The sequence below is a fragment of the Hyperolius riggenbachi genome, chromosome 1 (genome assembly GCF_040937935.1).
Source record: "Hyperolius riggenbachi isolate aHypRig1 chromosome 1, aHypRig1.pri, whole genome shotgun sequence".
Taxonomy (NCBI): Eukaryota; Metazoa; Chordata; class Amphibia; order Anura; family Hyperoliidae; genus Hyperolius; species Hyperolius riggenbachi.
In genome coordinates, this window is record NC_090646.1 from 476,567,704 (window position 1) to 476,581,241 (window position 13,538).

A 13,538-nucleotide genomic window follows, 5' to 3' on the forward strand; every position below is an offset into this window, starting at 1 on the left:
CTGCACTGTCTTTAGAACTGCTAATGAGCACTTCTTATCAGCAGCAGTTAAGGAATGGATTTACACTTTTCTTAACTGTAGTGTAGCTCTAGAAATCCACCCTAAACTGCCGCTATTACATAGGCTTTGGGAAGGTTCTTACTATCATGCAGAACTGTTCTTCTGCTGGTTAGAACAGTTTTAGAAGAAAAAACTGTCGGTAATGCTTTGATAAATCTGGCCCAGAGAGTGCTCTAAAACAATAGGTACAAAGCACATTTCCCTGTCCAAGACAGGTCTCACCTGGATTCAGATGGCTGTCGGTGAGATGCAGCCTGTGTACGCTTCCGTCCCTTTGAAAGGCCAGGGACCAGGCTCTCAGGATATGTAGCGTGGTGGACTCCTCCAGGGGACGCAATCAGCTTTGGATTCCAGGGGGACTATCCTGATGTCCCATGGGTTGGAAGGAAGCGGTGGCACTTGTCCCACAGTGATACTACCAGCTCTCCTGTGGTGGAGACGGTAGAGCGGTGTTTGTGTATCAAGCGTCATCATAAGCTGTATGCAGGAGAGGTAAGCGTCACACGGTTGTTTGGCAATACCGTGGTGACTGCAGATAATGGGCGAAGAAGTGTAAGAGGTGGTTTATTGGGCAAATAGACAACGCGTTTCTCGGAGGTCATAAAACAAACAATATGGCGGCATGCAAATTTATACATTTGGACAGAATCAATTAATTCAAACTGGCCGATCGGCATAATTTGGATGGGAGGAGAAGAGGAAGTGAGGTAACGGGTGGGAATGGATATGGAAAATAAGTCATTGCATATTCATTAAGAGCTGTGATGCCACTGTTCTATTGGGTGGGGTATGCAAAACACCACATGGGCATACTCGGAAGTAAAAAAATAAAAACTAAGTGTGAAAAAACACTGAAAGATTGATAGAGAACTATATAAAAGGATTAAATGCTGGTATTAAAGGGGAACTTTAGCCTAAACAAACATACTGTCATTAAGTTACATTAGTTATGTTAATTAGAATAGATAGGTAATATAATTTTTTACCCACCCTGTTTTAAAAGAACAGGCAAATGTTTGTGATTCATGGGGGCTGCCATCTTTGTCATGGGGGCAGCCATCTTTTTGGTTGAAAGGAGGTGACAAGGAGCAGGAGACACAGTTCCAACTGTCCTGTGTCCTGATAACCCCTCTCAGCTGCACACGCTAGGCTTTAAATGTCAAATTCAAAATGTAAAAAAAAAAAAATTTGCACCAAAACAGCAGAACGAGAGCAACAACATCAGAAATCCCATCATGCTTTGCACAGCATCAGGGGAAAAAAGCCCGGGCAGTTTTCTTCTGTGCAGCTAAAAATGAGGCTTGGATAAGAGAAACAAAGTTCTGATGCTGTGAAACTGTTAAAGAAACACTAGGCCTTTTCAGTGCTGCTGAGTCGATTTTTAGTCCGGAGGTTCACTTTAAGGGCTTACTTTCGCTACAAAAGTGACCCTTCCTTTTTATCATGTCACCATAACATAAATAGGTTATTTCCAACGGTGCTATTTTAAATGGGTCGTATAGAGAGAGACTATGTAAAGTAAAATGGAATTCGTGCCATCTACAAGATCTCAGAAAATTACTATTTTACATTGCTTTTTAACCTTTTAGCAGCCCTGCCCAAGTGAATTTGATAAAAAGTCTAAAATATTGCATGCGGTATTTTACCATCCTATAAGGCTCGGTTCACACTTGCTTTAAAAAACGTATCTGTGAGAGACGTTTTGAAAGCTCTTTGAAAACACAGGAAAAATAGGACCTGCTTCCATTTGTTAAAAGCATGGATCAGTTTGCCACGGTATGCAAGACGAAGCGTAGTGTCCGGACTTGCCATCTTTCCCTGGACTGGATGGGAAAATGTGTCCAATGAAAGCCTATGAGAACAGACACTGTCCGTTCTCACTAGGCTAGTCGCCACATCCACGTCGTTTGTTTTGCTTGCATCCACACCCTAGTCGTGACATCACACTCACGTGTCCCGCTGCCAACCACCGCTGCTCGGTCCCTTCTGAACAGCCTGGTGGTTGGGGATTCTCCATTGAGCTACAGCAGACCAATGGAGATTCTTTGCAACAGGGAGAATTCTTATTGGTTCATGTTGAATGAAAACTCTCCCTGTTGCTAGGGAGAATTGGCCTGTTGCAGCCTATTGAGAACCATGCTTCTGCAGGCCTCCGGGCTGCAGAAGAGACCGAGCGGCAGGATGAGCGGTGGCGGCGAGACAGGTGAGCGGCGATGTGTACAGGCTGACGTGAGAGACGCTGTAGACACGAAACAGACTCAGAACGGTCTTGAATTTTGCGCAAGACGGATGCAGAATGGATGTAACTTAGCCGCTTTGCGGATGTGCGTTCCGTCTCCGTTCTGCATCCGGACCAATGTGAACCGAGCATTACTTGTTACCATAAAGCCCTTAGTAAATTGACGCAATAGTGAAAGGATTGCTGTATGGAAAGGAAGCTGATGCTGAATTAAGTCAAAACACTGCATCAAGTCCTGACTCCTGGGTGTAATGGATTGCGGAGATACCGCCGCGCGGTCTGGCAGTGGGGCGGCTGTCTCCGCATTCAGATCGGCGGTTTCCGCACAGCAGCATGTGTCTGGTTTGTCTGAGCCTTCTAGTGCACACAGATGGAGAGCTACGCGCGCGCGCTGTGAAGAAGGACCTTTATGCCAGTAGGACAGGGATCAGCTGATCAGGACGATCAGCTGATCCCAGCGCAGTGGGTGATTGGCTGAGTGGTGCTGGGCGGCGCTGAGTAGCGCTGCACTATATATAGATCTTGCAGGTCAGTCTCAGGTTGTCTGCCATTGCGAATACTTATGTGTGAGCACTCAGACCTCAGTCAGATCCCACAGTGTGTTAGAACCAGGAGGACCTGGGAATTCACACTTAGCCAGATTACTCTTGTGTTATTCTTTAGACCAGTTCCGGGGTGTTGTGACCAAGGACCTCACACCCAAGCTTAGGATTACTGTGTCATTGCTGTGTTATACTTTAGACCAGTTCCGGGGTGTTGTGACCAAGGACCTCACACCCAAGCTTAGGATTACTGTGTCATTGCTGTGTTATACTTTAGACCAGTTCCGGGGTGTTGTGACCAAGGACCTCACACCCAAGCTTAGGATTACTGTGTCATTGCTGTGTTATACCTTAGACCAGTTCCGGGGTGTTGTGACCAAGGACCTCACACCCAAGCTTAGGATTACTGTGTCATTGCTGTGTTATACTTTAGACCAGTTCTGGGGTGTCGAGACCAAGGACCTCACACCCAAGCTTAGGAATACTGTGTCATTACTGTGTTATACTTTAGACTAGTTCCTGGGTGTCGAGACCAAGGACCTCACACCTCAGGCTAGGACTCTGTTCTATTTCTGTTATGACTATTTGTTCTGTCGACCTCTCTATTGCTTTCTGATTCGGTACCTCTGCATATCTGCCTACCTGTTGCCAGACCCAGCCTGTACCCGGTTACCGAATCAGTCTTCTGTCTCTGTACCTCATCTGCTCGTGTGTTGCCGACCTGGCCTGCCCGACCATCCAGGCTGTCATTCACCCTTGAGTGCTGAGTCTATCTGTACTAGCAGTGACACCATTCCACCAAGTGTCAGCTGCACTTAGGACTCCCGCTCCTCAGAGAGTCCGGCCTGTTAGCAGCCAGTGGCCTCTTCCCCTGGAGTTTCCTGGCTGCAGTACAGTGTATTATCTGAATTATTAGATATCCCTGGTTGCCAGGTTCTCACTATTCTCCCTCTCAAGGAGATAGTATCTGCACTGCCCAGGGCCACCTGCCCCTCAGGTGGTTCTTGGCCGAGCTGCCTATATCTCCCGCTTCTCGGGAGATAGCCTACAGTTACACCAAACACTTACACTTTATTAGGTGTCCAGAGGTTAGTCATACTTGTATTATTGGTTATTCTGCAGATCATCCACAATCAAGTATACATCTGTATTGTTGATGATTCTGCAGATCATCAATAATCAGATTTTCTCTGTGTGCTGACACAGATCGTTACAGAATGGCAGACCTGAAAAACAAAATGGACGCACTCAACAGCAGTCTTGATGCACTCACCACCTCGGTGGAGAATTTCATCAGGGTGCTGGACGGTCATCAGACCCAGATCACTGCTTTGTCTGGGTCCATACAGGTCCTTCAGACGGCTGTAAATGCAGTGCGATCCCCTCCAGTTACAGACTTGCGTATGTCTGTACCCGAAAGGTTTTCTGGTCATAGATCTGACTTTCAGAACTTTAAGAATCGAGTTATGTCGTATTTTGAGTTAAGACCCAATTTATCAGGAACTGAGGCACAGAGAATTACATTTATTAAGACCCTTTTGTCAGGGGATTCTCAAACTTGGGCATATAGCCTTCAGGTAGGGCATGAGGCTTTAACGTCAGTTGAGGAATTTTTTAAAGCCATGGCCATAATTTATGATGATCCGGACATTGCCTCCACTGCTGAGCGGAAGCTTAAGACTTTGCGTCAAGGCAAGGATCCGGTAGAGGTCTACGCAGCTGAGTTCAGGAAGTGGTCTGTGTCAGCTAGGTGGGGACATTTGCATTGTTAGACTGTTTTCTATCAGGGTTGTCAGACGCAGTCTCTGATTTGATGTTGGGACACCCTGAACCAAAATCTATTGATGAGGCAATCGCTTTAGCAGTACGGGTTGATCGCCGTTTACACTATCAGAAACAAACCCGGGGTAAGAACACTGTAAGGTATGTCTCCTACGCCTCTCCTCCACCCGTCTCACCTCCGCCAGAGCCAATGCAAATTGGACAGTCAAAATTGACATGGGTGGAAAAGAATCGCAGGAAAACAGAACAGCTCTGTTTACACTGTGCAGAGGAGGGTCATAAGGTGCAGAATTGTCCAAAAAAGTCGGGAAACGCTGCCGCCTAGGTGTAGTCAGAGGTAATACCCTAGGCGCGCAGTCATTACCTCTAAACAATAATCGTTTGCTCCTTCCCTGTTCTGTCACATGGGAGGGCCAGACTGTTACCACTGAAGCTTTCATAGACTCTAGTTCAGCGGCTAACTTTATAGATTACGAGTTTGCAAAAAATTTGGGGGTTCCTATACTCCTATTAGACCAACAGGTTTTGGTCACTGCAGTAGACGACTCTCCTCTGCAAAGTAGACATCCCCTGTCCCGGACCCCGAATTTGAGGTTCAGTGTTGGGGTGCTACATAAGGAGAGTCTACAATTTCTGGTCCTGCGTATGGCAACCTCTACCGTCATTCTTGGCATGCCATGGTTACAACTTCACTCCTCTCAGATAGATTGGGTTTCAGGTCAGCTAACGAGCTGGTCTACCCATTGTCATCATCACTGTTTAGCGAAAGTAACCGTGGGTAACACCAAGATTCAGGTTAAAGGTGTGCCAAACCAATACGCAGAATTTGCTGACGTATTCTGTCCCAAATCAGCAGATAAACTTCCCCCCCACCGTACCTTCGACTGTCCCATCGATTTAAGATCGGGTTGTATGCCTCCCAGGGGCCACCTCTATAATCTGTCTGGGCCTGAGAAACTGGCAATGCAGGAATACATCAAAGAAAATTTGGCTAAAGGTTTCATCCGTCCCTCTTGTTCACCAGCAGGGGCAGGATTCTTTTTTGTAAAAAAAAAAAAGATGGAGGCCTTCGTCCCTGCATTGATTATCGAGGCTTAAACAAAATTACAGTGAAAAATCGTTATCCTTTGCCCTTGATTGACGATTTGTTCACTCAGGTTACCAACGCCAAGATTTTCTCGAAACTAGATTTGAGAGGTGCATACAACCTAGTTCGTATTAGGGATGGTGACGAATGGAAGACGGCCTTTAACACACCCGACGGGCACTACGAGTATCTGGTGATGCCCTTCGGGTTATGTAACGCCCCGGCCGTCTTCCAGGAGTTGATTAATGAGGTATTCAGGGAGGTGTTGGGGAAGTTTGTCTTAGTTTATCTGAACGATATACTGATCTTCTCTTCCAACCTCTCGGAACATCGAAAGCATGTTAAGTTTGTTCTAGGAAAGTTAAGACAGAATCTGCTTTACGCTAAACTAGAGAAATGCCTTTTCGAAGTAACCTCTGTTGCCTTCTTGAGGTACATTATCTCTACTTCTGGCCTCTCTATGGATCCTGGAAAGGTTTCTGCTGTCTTGGAGTGGCCTCAGCCTGTGGGACTGAAGGCGCTCCAAAGATTTCTGAGCTTTGCCCACTACTACAGGAGGTTTATAAAGGGGTACTCTACAGTAGTCTCGCCCCTCACCAGTCTCACCAAGAAGGGGACTGATACTTACCACTGGTCAGCAGAGGCACCTGCTTTTGCTACACTGAAAAAACTGTTCTGTTCCGCACCCATATTAAGACATGTGGATGTCACCTTCCCCTTTATCGTGGAGGTTGATGCTTCAGAGGTGGGGGCTGTATTGTCTCAGCGATCGGGCTTGCAGGGCAAACTCCACCCATGCGCCTACTTCTCTCGTAGGTTTTCACCCGCAGAGAAAAACTACGATATAGGCAACTGGGAGCTTTTAGCCATCAAGTTAGCTTTTGAGGAATGGCGACATTGGCTAGAAGGTGCAGAACATACTATCACAGTTTATACAGATCATAAAAATCTGGAGTACATAGAGGGCGCCGAGAGACTTAGCCCCTGTCAGGCCCGGTGGTCCCTGTTCTTTTCAAGATTCAGATTTGTAATTATGTATACCCCTGGTAGTAAAGACATCAAGGCTGACGCCTTGTCCAGGTGTTTCGAGCCCGAGACAGTACAGCCCTCAGCCCCTGAGACCATTCTACCTCAGAAGGTAGTTTTGACAGCCACTGAGACCTGGAAGGATTGGACAGTCACTCTGAGTCCTTACCAACAGGATGTTCCAGAGGGGAAGCCTGATGGGGTCATGTTTGTGCCATTACCTTTCCGTCTACAACTCTTACAGCTGTTTCATTCCCACAAGAATGCTGGTCATTCCGGGCCACCAAAACTCAGGATTTACTGGCCAGATGTGCTTGGTGGCCTACATTGGCAACAGATTGTAAGGAGTTTGTAAGAGAGTGTGCAGTGTGTGCTAGGTGTAAACCTTCTCATCAGGCTCCTGTTGGTACTTTACAACCCTTACCAGTCCCAAGTGAACCATGGACCCATTTGTCCATGGATTTTGTGGGAGAACTCCCCAGGTCTGAGGGCAAGACGGTCATTTGGGTGGTAGTAGACAGATTCAGTAAGATGGCTCATTTTGTTCCTTTGAAAGGACTCCCCTCGGCCCAGGAATTGGCTGATCTCTTCATCCAGCACATTTTCCGGCTGCATGGCATTCCGGAAAATGTAGTGTCAGATCAAGGAGTCCAATTTGTATCTAAGTTTTGGAGAGCCTTTTGCCATCAGCTGGATATGGACCTTGCATTCTCATCAGGCTACCACCCACAGACCAATGGCCAGACCGAGAGAGTTAACCAGTCCCTAGAACAATTTCTCAGATGTTATGTTGCAGATGCGCAATCCGATTGGGTAAAATTTTTGCCATTTGCAGAATTTGCGCACAACAACCTGAAAAGCTCCTCTTCAGGATTTTCCCTATTCCAGGTAGTTTCGGGAAGATCACCTAAGTTTGCCCCATTGCCAGTGGCGTCTACACCATTTCCGGCCCTGGAGGATTGGCAGAGGGCTTTAAAGGAGATTTTGGGAATGGTTAAGAGGAACCTGGGGAAAGCCTTCCAGACCCAGAAAATACAGGCAGACAAAAGGCGGTCCGTAGAGTGGAAGTTCTCTCCCGGAGACTTGGTGTGGGTATCCACTCGGCATTTGGCCTTGAAGCAACTGTCACCCAAACTGGGTCCTAGATTCATAGGACCATTCCCAGTGACCAGAAAAATTAATAATGTCACTTATGCGATTGATCTCCCAGCCAGCATGCGAGGTGTGAGATCATTCCATGTGTCTCTATTGAAGCCAGCAGTGTACGTGGATTCCTCTCTCCCCCCCCCCCCCCCCCGTGTTGGTTGATGACCAACCAGAATATGAGATTGAAAAGATTCTGGACTCTCGGTTAGTGCAGAATTCCATGCAGTATCTGGTCCACTGGAAAGGATAAGGTGTGGAGGAAAGAACTTGGGTGCCAGATTGTCGCATGCATGAGGAAGAATTAAAGAAAGAATTTCATGACTCACATCCTGGGAAGCCTGGTGGGAAGTGTCCGGAGTCCACTCCTCAGGGAGGGGGTACTGTAATGGATTGCGGAGATACCGCCGCGCGGTCTGGCAGCGGGGCGGCTGTCTCCACGTTCAGACCGGCGGTTTCCGCACAGCAGCATGCGTCTGGTTTGTCTGAGCCTTCTAGTGCACACAGATGGAGAGCTACGCGCGCACGCGCGCTGGGAGGCAGGACCTTTATGCCAGTAGGAGAGGGATCAGCTGATCAGGACGATCAGCTGATCCCAGCGCAGTGGGTGATTGGCTGAGTGGTGCTGGGCGGCGCTGAGGAGCGCTGCACTATATATAGATCTTGCTGGTCAGTCTCAGGTTGTCTGCCGTTGTGAATACTTATGTGTGAGCACTCAGACCTCAGTCAGATCCCACAGTGTGTTAGAACCAGGAGGACCTGGGAATTCACACTTAGCCAGATTACTCTTGTGTTATTCTTTAGACCAGTTCCGGGGTGTTGTGACCAAGGACCTCAAACCCAAGGTTAGGATTACTGTGTCATTGCTGTGTTTTACTTTAGACCAGTTCCGGGGTGTTGTGACCAAGGACCTCACACCCAAGCTTAGGATTACTGTGTCATTGCTGTGTTATACTTTAGACCAGTTCCGGGGTGTCGAGACCAAGGACCTCACACCCAAGCTTAGGAATACTGTGTCATTACTGTGTTATACTTTAGACTAGTTCCTGGGTGTCGAGACCAAGGACCTCACACCTCAGGCTAGGACTCTGTTCTATTTCTGTTATGACTATTTGTTCTGTCGAGCTCTCTATTGCTTTCTGATTCGGTACCTCTGCATATCTGCCTACCTGTTGCCAGACCCAGCCTGTACCCGGTTACCGAATCAGTCTTCTGTCTCTGTACCTCATCTGCTTGTGTGTTGCCGACCTGGCCTGCCTGACCATCCAGGCTGTCATTCACCCTTGAGTGCTCAGTCTATCTGTGCTAGCAGTGACACCATTCCACCAAGTGTCAGCTGCACTTAGGACTCCCGCTCCTCAGAGAGTCCGGCCTGTTAGCAGCCAGTGGCCTCTTCCCCTGGAGTTCCCTGGCTGCAGTACAGTGTATTATCTGAATTATTAGATATCCCTGGTTGCCAGGTTCTCACTATTCTCCCTCTCAAGGAGATAGTCTCTGCACTGCCCAGGGCCACCTGCCCCTCAGGTGGTTCTTGGCCGAGCTGCCTATATCTCCCGCTTCTTGGGAGATAGCCTACAGTTACACCAAACACTTACACTTTATTAGGTGTCCAGAGGTTAGTCATACTTGTATTATTGGTGATTCTGCAGATCATCCATAATCAAGTATACATTTGTATTGTTGATGATTCTGCAGATCATCAATAATCAGATTCTCTCTGTGTGCTGACACCGATCGTTACACTGGGCCTATGAAATTCAAACAGCAAATAAAGCCACACTATTTGAAATTATTGAAAGTATTAATTTTAGTCCCACTTTAATGAGTCTATTGTGGTATGTTGGGCGGTGTTACTCTGATAGTATGAATAAAGCACAACAAAGAAAGAAGAAGGGAGTGCATCTGCCACCTGGAAGTTTATATAACAGGATGTAACTGTTTTCTTCTACTGTGGTTATCATAGGATATATAATGTAGCAAGCTGCGTAAAGCAGTGTCCTTTATATCTTCAGTAAGCCATTCAAAAAAGGAAAAGTCCTAAAGGCAGAACAAATGTTTGTTTCAGAGATAGAATTGCCTAGTCTGTATGCCATTTAATCATAAAATATTGAATTTATTAAAAGTGACCAACCTCCTAAGACCAGCCAGCGTCATTTTACTATTAACACTTCAATGCCAGCTCCTTATGTATTTATGAAATCTTCTTTTCACACTCTAATGCTTACCACTACTATCTTTAAAGTGGAGGTAGAGGCACCTTCTGATATTAATACCAACAGACTTTTCTTATGGTAAATTGTGTAATATTCCTGTGTTTAGATGAGCAATTATGCTTTTTTATGTTTATTGGGTTTTTTTTTGTAGAAATTATGATGTTCTGGTTCTTTTTCCATTAAGTGTTACAAGAGAGACTAGGGGCAGCCATTGTTGACTTTTACAAAAAAAATGCTACTTTTCTGCTTGTAATCCTGATCATGTGTCACTAATACTTAAAGCGTTCTTCAGGAGTGAGCATGCAGATCAGGTGTTCTATCACTTCTATCTACATACCTGATTTTTGGAAGGAAGTTGGCTCTGACTGCCCCCACCTGTCAGGGTCCCATTGATCCCGGCACTGATGAAAAACGTGGAGCTTTCTGGGGCACAGTGACAGTGTCTATGTGATCTCTAATCTTCCCCAGAGCATCCCTCAAGGGTCCATGGACTTTGCTGCTAATGATCACCAGGTTGTGTCTCCCAGGATTGCCCCTACCAATGAAGAATAAGATAATATACAAGGACCTGGACCAGTGGGGTGGACTGGATGGACTGCCTGTGAACTAGACTGGCGTAACAAGCCGGCAAGACAGGCTGTGGATTGGGGCTGGTGGAAAAGACTGACAGGACAGAATGTAGGCTGGACAGGTGGGCAGCCATCCACACAAGTGGGTTAAACCATGACTGTGTCACTAACCATGATGAGCCAGATCAAATACGTATTGATCTGAAAGACATCAACGTAGCTCAAATCTCTTCGAAGCTTCAGCCATGTGCTTGGTCAGTAGTCTCAATAAAGACACAGTCAGGAAGCACCTAACTATTTAAAGGAAACCAGAGCTGTGGGATCCTAAAGATTTTATATTCACCCGAATCTTCCTCCAGCTCCATAAGCTCCAGGTGAGTATACAATCTTTAGGGTCCCTCAGCTCTGGTACACTTAAGCACATGTCACTCCAGGGAACCAAACCATTCTCACAGACATATTCCAGGGAAAAAAAATTATACCATGGGGTTTGGTACAAGCAGAGGTAGAATATAATTCCAAATAAATGCTAGACTTCTACATATCGGAGGCTAGTGGCTCGACCCTTATACTTTAAAATCACCTCTATTTAAATATGTTAAAATTAAATTACGAAATTGTGTGGCCTATGTAATTGTTCATATATATACTGAATTACTCATAGACTAGTGTTCAGAAAAGATAATCCCTTCTACTTTGTTGTTATGGTTTTTAACATTGGTTAACTTGAACAGAGATATGTCCATTAATAAAACCAATACTTTTTTGACAAATAAATTATGTAGTTGATCCTGGTAACTGTATGAATAGGATTTTTTTTCCTGGGATGGTCTTTTTCTGTTACAGTTTTTCCTTACAGTTCCACCAATACAATAATGTTGAAGTACAGCATGACCCCCTTACACTTCCCAACACCCCTGGAGTAAAAACATCTTGCCATCCTCAGCCTGTGCCTGTCATTTTCCTCTAACCATAACTGACCACCCTAGCTTGACCCACACCTACAACTTGAAGAATTAAAAGGCGTAACAGTAGCCTCTGCGACCCCCCACTGTCATGGAAAGGGGGGATTACCAAGGGGCTAGGGTAGTCTGGTTGCAGAGGGTGGCAGTGGAAGTGGCATACATTACCTGTCAGCAGAGCATGCAACAATTCCTCTTCACTCCTCTCATTAACCGTGCCCTACAGTGTAACTCCTTGCAGTGCCTGATGCACATGACATGACATACAGAAACAGGAGCCATGAGAAGTTACACTGCATGGTGCAGCTGAAGAGAGGAGTGAAGAGAATGCGTCACTCGCTTTGCTGACAAGTAATGTATGCCGCTTCCGCTGTCATCCTGTGCTTGATCGGGAGGAGGGGCAATTACCTAGAACAAGGGTCCAGAACACAACTTTGAACCGGGGGGGGGGGGGGTATGGGAGGGGGGAGAGGAAGATGGGAGACCGGGGGCGGGGAGTGTTTGGCAGATGGGGGAAGTTGGCTCAGTTTTGCTGGGGTTACTGGCCTGGTCCTAGTTTTGCCTCTCCGACCCATATTTAAATTAACCACTTAAGGACCACAGTGTTAAACCTCCCTAGTGACAGGTCATTGTTTACTAAATAGGCCACTACAGCTTTAACCTCCTTAGCGGTAACCCCGTGTGTGACACGGGGTAAGCCGCCGGAGGGTGTCGCTCAGGCCCTGCTGGGCCGATTTAAATAAATTTTTTTTTGCTGGACGCAGCTAGCACTTTGCTAGCTGCGCCAGCACCCCGATCGCCGCTATCCGGTGCGGCGCGCGCCCCCCCCCCAGACCCCGTGCGCTGCCTGGCCAATCAGTGCCAGGCAGCGCCGAGGGTTGGATCCGGAGTCCCAATGACGTCCCGACGTCGCTGACGTCCGTGACGTCATCCCGCCCCGTCGCCATGGCGACGGGGGAAGCCCTCCAGGAAATCCCGTTCTTTGAATGGGATTTCCTGATCAGAGATCGCTGAAGGCGATCGAAGCGGGCGGGGGGATGCCGCTAAGCAGCGGCTATCATGTAGCGAACCCCTGGGCTCGCTACATGATTTAAAAAAATTTTTTTTTTAAACTGCTGCGCTGCCCCCTGGCGGTATTTTTCATACCGCCAAGGGGGTTAAGGCCCTGCTGCAGGGCCGCACAACTCAGCACACAAGTGATTCCCCCCCCCCCCCCCCTTGTCTACCCCCAACAGAGCTCTCCGTTGGTGGGGTCTGATCGCTCCCCAGATGTTTTTTTTTTTTTGATAAATATTTATTTGCGTTTTTTTTAAATAAAAATGTGTATTTTATTTTTGTGTTCTTCCCTCCCTCCCTCCCCCCGCCAACAAATCAGCCTGATCGGCTGTCATAGGCTTCAGCCTATGACAGGGGATCACTTCCCTGCCTACAGTACAGCACTGCCTTAGATCGCAGCGCTGTACATGATTATTAGTAGGCAGTTTCGCCATCTAACAGTCTCTGTTGGGAGACTGAAGGTGGAGTGCAGCTCCGTCATTCCAGCGGGGATGCACGTGCGATCCGCTGCAATCCCCGCCCCTAACCATTCACGCCAATCAGCGTTGAGTTCGTCCTGGGGCTGCCTCCGCATTCACGCCAATTGGCGTGGAGCGGTCGGCAAGAAGTTATACCACCCAGAATGTTCAAATACTTTTGACATAACATAATAAAGGAGGAGATATTTTACAGTTTTTTCTTAAATGAACAGTGTATTATTGTTGTGTCATAAAAACTGTAAGGTCTAATGAAAAGGATCAGTACCGTATTAATGGATCATATTGATCAATGTCACAATAGGGAAACACGTGTACATGTATACCTGTGTTTGACTATTGGGAAATTGGCTCTTACACCTGCTCTTTTATGTCTGGCAAGT

At 46.9% G+C, this 13,538-nt stretch overlaps 1 gene segment (V, D, J or C); it reads left to right on the plus strand.

The window, feature by feature from the left end:
- The window catches only part of LOC137528857 (T cell receptor delta constant-like), a 348,846-nt gene that overhangs the window by 130,559 nt on the left and 204,749 nt on the right, over positions 1–13,538 (plus strand).